Source organism: Bidens hawaiensis, unplaced genomic scaffold (assembly GCF_021521415.1).
Source record: "Bidens hawaiensis isolate Kalapana, Puna unplaced genomic scaffold, B.hawaiensis_p1.1 tig00055808_1, whole genome shotgun sequence".
Classification (NCBI taxonomy): Eukaryota; Viridiplantae; Streptophyta; class Magnoliopsida; order Asterales; family Asteraceae; genus Bidens; species Bidens hawaiensis.
The window spans coordinates 32335-41946 of record NW_027500052.1 but is presented as its reverse complement, the minus strand read 5'-3'; positions in this window follow the sequence as shown (position 1 = coordinate 41946).

Sequence of the window (9612 nt, the reverse complement as noted above, 5' to 3'; positions counted from 1 at the left end):
TCCAACCATCTTCTGTCAAAGTGCCTATTTTCAACCACAGGTTCTCTGCCGTAAAAACTATGCCAATAATCTATTGGTTCTTAATTAAAAGGGAGGCAAAACTCAAAAAGCTCCAAAATATTGGCTCCAAATATTCAAAAACTCCAAATTACATTTAACACTCCAAAAATCAAATTACACTCCAAATTATTAAAAATTTTCCACTCCTCAAATCAGCCGACAGTGATTTATACTTCAAAATACACTCCAAATTATTAAAAAACAATCGAAGATGACGCTTATAGATGAAAGAATCGAAGAAGAACATGCTTTATACTCCGATGAGGAAGCCAACTACGATGAAGACACTCAATCAGACGACACTGAAGGCTACCCAGCGAGGAAGCCAACGACAACGACGGTCAAGCAGACGAGGTTATAGGGACGATGGTTATCGAACCCCTCAACAGTTTGGAGGCTATCGAACCCCTGAACAGTTTTGCTACTACGAAAAAACCTACAAGGGGGTTGACGAGGTTACCTAAGCTGCGTACCCAATATGCAAACTCTGTTGGTGTCAAACTGGCAGTGGAGTTTGATAATTTGGGTAGGTTCACTGGCCAAAACAGATCAAAGTTTGCAAGTTTTTTAGGGGATGTTGTAAGGGAAATAGTTGGCTTGAGACATTTAAGTTGGAGGGAGGTCACAAAGGAGCTTAGAGATAAATTGTGGGAACAAATAACGGTTATTCTTTATTTCTATTTGTGCATTTTATATTTTGAGATGTAATTTTACCTTTACTGTATTATATTATGCAGAAATATTTTGAGATTGAGGCTTGTCGCGGGCCTTCTGTGATGAATCGGCTCGGACACCTTCTTCGGGATTTCAGAAGAAAAATGTATGCCAAATACATTATGCCGAACATAGGTAAACCTCTGAAGCTGAAGGCGATACCCAAGGGACACAGGACGATGATCAGGCAAGAAGACTGGGATCGCTTCGTTGAGTACACACAATCAGAGCAGTTTCAGGTATAAATCCTCTACTCTGCAAACGTAGATTGATCGACTATATATGCTTTATGTTTTTTGTTTAAATATAATGAAATGATTATAATGTGTGGTTGAAGAAAAAATCGGCTTCATCAAAGGGAGCTCGAGCAAAGAATGTTTTTGATCATCACATGGGACGAGGGGGTTATACCTACCTTCGAGAGAAACTGGTAATCACCATCAGCTGCTTTCTCTCTAGTTCAATGATTTGTTGGTTATGTGTCTAACGCATGACCGTCAACTACTTTCTCTTGAATACTTTACAAGGTCAAAAAGAAGGAAATTGGATCTGATGAGATCCCCGGCCGTGCATTAAGGTGGATGAAAGGAAGGAGGACAAAGATGGTGCATACAACAATGCTGTTGTCGAAGGCGTGGCAACCAAATTAGTATGTTTTAGTATTAAACTTTTTAAGTCATGTTAAAGTCAATTCATTGCTTTATATTGGTGTCAAAAAAAATTGAGTCTGTATAACTTGTCTCAACACTTTATGTGGATACATAAGCGTGTTACAAGTGTATTTTAATATTTTTTTTTCTTGCAGGCTCAGCATGAGGAGCAGATCGCCTCCGGAGCCCTGGCACTTGAACCGTGCACAGATGTTGTCACCTTAGTGCTTGGAAAAGAGAAAGGTGGGTTTTTAATAGGGATTGGGTACGGATTGACAACAGGTAAATATTGGGGTGTGAGTCGGGTAAAAGGCTCGTTTAAGCAACGGATTGCCCAACTTGAGTATGAGGCGGTGCAGAGAGATGAAGTGGTGAACAGGTTGACGACTCTACTTGAATCCACGAGTGCTATGCTAGCAAGCCTTGAGAAGGAACAGTTAGCATTTGAGGCCAGGTTCAGACATCTCGAAGGATTGTTGCCGCAAATGTCGGCAAGTCAAGTAAGTGACGTATGCTACATATTATTAACGCATTCGACATACATAATTGGCACTGTTTTTGTCACAATTCGTAGGTAAATCCTGTTCCCAACCAGGTTGGTTCTACCCAAAGTACTAGTGTTGTGGCGCAAAACAAAATGCCAGGACCAGTAAGTATCTGACAGTTTCTTTGTTTTTTACAACTTTCCATGTGATTTTTCATTTTCCATAACCTAATAAATTGATTTGTAGGCCATTTCTGTGGGAAACATCATAACCCCGGGTGAGGCTGTGCAACAAGAATCCGCTTCTCAGGTAACCATTGACAGTTTGATTGATTTGTTTTAATAATTAACTTTCCATGTGAGTGTGCTGATTTTGCATAAGTTAATTGTAGCCCAAGTCTGCGGATAAAATAGTTGTCGAAACGGTACCCACTCTCCATATCGCGACATCAGTACTTATTTGACAATTTCAGTACTTTTTATAATTCGTTTCCAATGTGAGTGTGCTCATTTTCTATTACCGAATTGCAGGCCAAGTCTGTGGAAAAAAGTGTTGACCAAACGGTACCCGCTCCCCATATCGCGACATCAGTTAGCATTTGACAATTTCAGTACTTTTTATAATTCTTTTCCAATGTGAGTGTGCTCATTTTCTATTTACCGAATTGCAGGCCATGTCTGTGGAAAAAAGTGTTGACCAAACGGTAGTCGATCCCCATAGCGCGACATCAGTAAGTATTTGGCAGTTTCAGTTTTTATATTTTATAACCTAATAAGTCCTAACAATTCCAATTTCTGTTATATTACCAATGAAGCCTGTAGAGAACAATGTTGACCAAGCATCAAAACAACTACACCACACTCCGGATAGTAATGGCTCGAAAAAACCATCAGTAAGTATTTGGCAATTTCAGTTTTTCCTTTAATTGTTGATTGATTCATTGAATGGTTTTTAGGTAAAACGGATAAGCCGTAAAAGAAAAGTAGATGTATCTACGGATAAAGCTTCCCCACCTGCTGAAATAAATGTATGTACTGTGCGAAACATTGTTAATTTCCCACCAACATGGGTATGTACTTATATATTGACTTCAACTAAGCCATCTTAATTTCACATGCTGGTTTATAGGTGTATGAGTGTCGTTTGTGTGTGCATGACAAGCGTAACAAGGTGGCAAATGGTAAAGTTTATTGGTCACCGGTTCCACAACAGTTGCATGGAAAAGCAATCCCGGAGGGTTGCTAAAAAGTTATTATTGATGAAGTCATAAAGGAACAAGCAATTATTCCTTGTGAGGCAGGTGAAATTGTGACTGTTGGCAACGCACGTGGTTCTTTTGTTGCTTGGCCAGAACACCTAATCTTATGTGACCAGGAGGATTGTTCCCTTTTAACTTAACCGAACAAATATCCATGTTCTTTTTCATTTAGTTTAAAAAATGAACACTTGTGTCCGTTTATGTTCATTTGTTTAAAATCTAAACTAACATAATTGAACAAAGATAAGCGAACATAAACGAACTTCCCGCTGAAAGGTTCACGAACAGTTAAACGAACGTTCGGTATGTATGTATGCATACTATTTTGTTTTATTCAATTACAAAATACGACATTAATTATACATATTTGTTTTCATATTCTGTTGTTCCAGCTACCACCACTCCCATCCTCAAAAGAACCAGACAGAGCTGGCAAGAAGGCAAAGGCAAAGTACACAACGATAGACCGGGTGACCAAACAGAAGACAAGGAGCAGTGCCAAGAAAACCGACGCCTTAGCTAGTATATAGGTAGTCGTTATTTTTGTATTTTGTAAGATATTTTGCATATACATTTGCTTAAGTGAATATTATTGTTAATATAATTTGTTTCTAATTTTGTTTTGTCATGCTATAGTTGTTTTATATTACTGCACAAAAAATAAAAATAATTATATATTGTCTAATTACACACAATTTGGCCACATAGAACACATTAAATATGTGTGGCCAAAAGTACCTGAAATTACAAAAATTAGAGTCTATAAATGACCATTAGCCACAACATAAACATTTTTGTGTGACGAAAAGTATGATAATAGCCACACTTTATATTACAAAAGCACTATGTGACAAACGGTAAAGACAATGGCCACACCACAAACAACAAAACAGTGTTTGAGTGGCAACTTCACATTTTTAGCTACATTGACAACATCCTTCAGTGTCTGTATGATATTATTAGCAACACAGTACCTCACTATGTGTGACGAAAAGTTTGACACTAGCCACACTTTAAATTAGGAAAAGCATTATGTGTGACAAACGGTAAAGACAATGGTCACACCACAAAAGAGTGTTTGAGTGGCAACTTCACATTTTTAGCCACATTGACAACAACCTCCGGTGTCTATTAGATATTATTAGCCACACAGTACCTCACTATGTGTGACGAAAAGTTTGATAATAACCATACTTTAAATTAGGAAAAGCATTATGTGTGACAAACGGTAAGACAATGGCCACACCACAAAAGAGTGTTTGAGTGGCAACTTCACATTTTTAGCCACATTGACAACAACCTTTAGTGTGTATATGATATTATTAGCCACACAGTACCTCACTATGTGAGACGAAAAGTTTGACAATAGCCACACTTTAAATTAGGAAAAGCATTATGTATGAAAAACGGTAAGACAATGGCCACACTACAAACTACAAAAGAGTTTTTGACTAGCAAGTTCACATTTTTAGCCACATTTACAATAACCTCCAGTGTCTATAAGTTATGATTAGCCACACAGTACTTCACTATGTGTGACGAAAAGTTTTACAATAGCCACACTTTATATTAGGAAAAACATTTTGTGTGACAAACGGTAAGACAATGACCACACTATAATCTACAAAGGAGTTTTTGAGTGGCAAGTAAATATATTTAGCCACTTTTAATGTAATATCCAGTGTCTATATAATATAATTAGCCACACTATTATTAAATTTAAGTGGCCATTGCTTTGCTATATCCACACGATATAGGTCACAATGCACGCTTAACACAACCCTATTGGCCACATTATTATAAAATTCATGTGGCTGAAACATTAATTCATGTGGCTGAAACATTAATTCATGTGGCTATATACGTGCAATGGTCACTCATAGTAAATACTCATGTGGCCATTTTGTACCGTTTAGCCACACTTATTGGAGAGGCTTCTTGATGGCCAGCAACTAATGCATGTACCCTTTAGCCACATTTATTACCACATAAGGCCATCAAAAACTGTGTGTATCCATATCATACCCACGGTGTCGCGACCTTTGGCCACATATTACCTGAACCAAATGTGTGTGGCTAAAGGCCTACGGCAACACTTTTTTCGTGTGGCTGAAGGTCAATATTCACGTAGTGCGAGTTAAAATAAAACAAAATAAAAGAAAGTTTTAATTACATTATTGAGTTAAATCGGAAGGAAAAGATAGGAAATTTTTTTTGTAACTTTACAGTTATGTCATCATAGCAACATGAAAAAGAGAATTGAGATATGGTAAACTAGAAATATTGTAATGGGTTATAAACTTTTCCTTCACAATCAAGCCATATTTGACTGAAAAGTTTTCGAAGAACAAAACTCTAACTTTTCTTTTCATTCTCTTTATTTTCTTTCTTTTCTTTAAAGTAAAAACTTAGGATTGAAAAAGATTTTTTTTTCTCTTTTCTTTTCCAAATATTTTAAATAAAAACTCAAAAAATACAGTGTAAATCTTAAATGTTCCAATATATGTTTTCACATTTTTTAATCTTCCATTCCTAGAAGAATTAGACCATCCTCATTGGTAATTTTTTACCTTGATTGGTCGTCACGTGTAAATAACAAAAAATAAGATTGGCGGTCACGTATAAATAACAAAAAAAGAGAGTAATTTGTTATCAACCAAATATCACAACCGGTTTCGTAGACGGTTTTTCTTTCTTTCTTTTCTTCTTCTTTTTTTCTTCATATAATCTTACTTATAATAAATAAATTTTAATAACCTTAACTATGACCTACTGACGGCTAATGACTCATACTTGCACACTTTGATCGACGATAATTTTAACTGTCACTCTATTGTAATTGGATTAATTTATTCGTTTTTAATTAATCGAGAACATATTACATTCATTCTTGTTTCAAAAGGAATCCAAATAGCATAATCATCATAGATTTATGTTTAATTTTCACTCGATTTTTCTTACAATAATGATTATGGATGAAATGGAGAAATACACTAGGGAACTTGAGAATAAATCGAATGTAAACTGAGTGAAAAACCAGTGATGGTTATGCTACCGAGATTGTTTTTGACAATAAAAGTGAAAGTTAAGATTGTCATTGTTAAAATGTAATTATGGATTTTTATCGGTTAATATGTGATAGTTTGGGTTATTAAAATACAATTTTTATTGGGTTGTTCATCAATCACTTGTAATATTTAACCTTTTTTAAATAATTTAAATATATAGTTTTGTTTAACTTTTTTTCCCTGAAAACTTCGATATAATTTAATTAAAAACTGAGTTATTTCAACAATATGACATTTTTTAACGACAAATTTCTTTTAATATTTGTCGCTTGTGAGAATTGAGCCCAAGACATCCCTCCCAAACCCCATGTATTTACATGTATTGCCTTTGTCAATGCACCACCGACCATCACTCCATTGGTCAATATGACTTTTTTAAATATTGGTTCATTAGACTTTTATTTACTTAAAATTAGAAAATTGATTTTAAATAATCACAACTATTAACTATTGGCAAATAACAATTAGCAGTCCCAATTAACGAACTATTTGTTGGTTGTCCCACCTTTAACATATTTTCTACTAACGAACCTTGTCAAAAAGAATCTTAACGTCGTTAGTCGTCGGTCGCTGAAAAGCGTTTTTGGCCTGAAAACTCCTTGTTATCGGAAATGAAGTTCGAGTCAAGTAAGCTAACGTTGGCCTGGCTTGGCTTAGCTCGACTCGTTAACCGCTTTTAAGTGTTTTTACATGATGAATTATTTAACTCAAATTATACATCAAACCTATGCCACAAACACATAATTATATACTAGTTAGTTGCCCTCGCGGTGCAGCGAAGAACAACACTTATAGGTTGTTAGCGAGCAAAGGCTAGCTCGAGCTCCACTCAAGCTTCACACTAAGCCGACTCAACTCAACTCAAAATTAAAGCTAAAATCTTATAACAAAGTTCGTCTTGATTATTTTGATATTTATATAAGTTGAGTATTTTTAATCATGTTTTTGTAAAACATATAAAAAGAAAAAAAAAACAAGTTAAGCAATATTTTGATAAACATGAGGGGTCAAAGTTGTAAGTATTCCTTGAATTAACAAAAGTTATGCCTGACCCTACCCTACCCGTTATCGGTCCTAAGTTGTGATCACGTAAAATGTTAGTTTTAAATTTTATTTTATTTTTAGAAATAACCTTTTATATATAACACAAACCGAGCTACATATGGATAATGGGTAAGAGAGCAACAAGTTGTGCCGCTATCCCCTTTTGAATCGCAAAGCCTATTCTACTAAATATAAATCCTTGGTTCCTCGGGCTCTGCGAGTCACTGTGGACCACCTTCTGCACCCGCTATCCCTTTTTTTTAAAATTAAAAAAGTATAACAATATAATCAATTTAAAGATAATAAAATGTCCGTTATAATGGTGCGAAATGTGACATTGTCCCTCAATAAATGCGAGGTAGCTTTTGACCCTTGAAGTCAAACCTCACACTGATGGTTGGTTAATTTGTATATATTAAAGTTCGTTTATTTCTTAGTTTTATCTGTTTATTGTGGGAATTTCGATACTTCATACGTGTGTATTGTATTTCAGGTCATAGACGTTAAAGTACTTAATTAGGACCTGCTGATCCACTTGATGGAGAACCGGGACGTCCAGCACGCAAAACAAGAAGAAAAAAGATTTCTGCTGGTAACATGGCCCATCGCGATACGCGATGGGCAGGCTTGAAGACCCGTCCCGCATCGCGATGGGTGCTAAAATGAATGTTGACTTTTGGTCCATCACGATACGCGATGGAAAAGTGAAGAACCCATCACGTATCGCGATGGGTGGCTCAGACGGGGAAGTTAGGGTTTTATTATATTTTCATCTTGGACGACCCTATCTTCCCATATTTTTAACCAGGCGATTTCAGAGCTCACGGAGGGCGATTCTACCATACCGGATGATACCGAGACCACATACATGATTTATTTCATCATTATTGACGATTCCATGATGTTGAGGCTCGGCTAAACTCTCCGATTCGTTCCCGTGATGTAGAGTTTGTATTTATTTCAGTTTTGATTATAACCAAGAATATACTATTTGTAATTGTCTTTGATTGATCTATGAGTATTGATATTTAGTATTGTTGTGCATTCAATCGGTTTAGGTTTACGTTGATCAGAACGATTAGTTTGTCGGTTGCTATAGTAATTGCTCATAGGGTTGTTTAACTAGATTTGATACAACGAAGCACACAATTGCCCTTAGTTGAGTCACACTGGCAGGGACCGTTTGATAACCAGTGTCGTGTGTTAGCGACTGTTGGTGCCTAAGGTTTAACTCGTTCATCAGTCTTTGTCAGTCTGTGATAATTAATCTGTTAGGTTGCATGAGAAACTGTTTAATTACATTCTTGAACCCCAGGGATGAGTCTTCTTTGTTAATTGTTTGAATTCGTGAATTTGCTTTATCTTTATTAAAATCAACTTATTTGCTTGTGTGATCAGCACTACAATTTACATCTTCATAATATTGAATTTGTTTACACGATTTGCATTGACCACATACTCCTTGTGTTCGACACCCTACTTACCCTAGCTTGCTTAGGTGCTTAGGAATTGATTATAAGTGTTTTTGACTAGATAGCGACAATCTAGCATCACACACCTTTTCAAAATAGTCTGTTTGACTTCGACCTTTTCAAAGTAGTTCGTTTGACTTCGAAAGTCAAAAATGCAAGTTCATTTTAGAAAATAATGTATTTTTGACAAATCATATTACTTTAAGTATATAACAGATGAAATTTGAAATGAATCAATGACTATAAAGGATTTTCTTTTATAATTTTGAAGTATATATATTTAAAATATGCTCCAAAAGTTAATCATCAACCTGTGTTTTAAACTTGTCATTTGTAACTAAGAATTTTGTCCAAACAATTTGTCAATCACTATTTATTACAACACAATCAAATAACAAGATTTCCTAGATGATGATGATGATCAACGTGAAACTCATATTAGTCATCACTATTTTTTCTTAAAAATTCTCATTATATGTAATTCCATTGCATATATACCATCATCAAGATTGACTTTTTTTCCTAATTTTCTTTAACTTTATTAGTAAACTCTTATCGCACTTACTTTGAAGGCACACTACTGGTAGATCTATCTATACCACTATCAAGATTGACTTGTTCTTGATGTCTGCTAACTTTTTTTCTCAACCCATTGTATTGAACGATGTTTGCAGCAATAGCTTATGTAGAAACCATTTTCCCAGAATCTTGAACGTGTTTTATAGTCATTTATAGATGACCGCCCACAATATTTATCTTCATTTTCCATCAGCTGTTGGATCACAATATTCTTATCTTGGCTGATGTGTCATCATGTGATTCCTGCATAAATAAATATATATGAAATTCCATTTCTTTAAT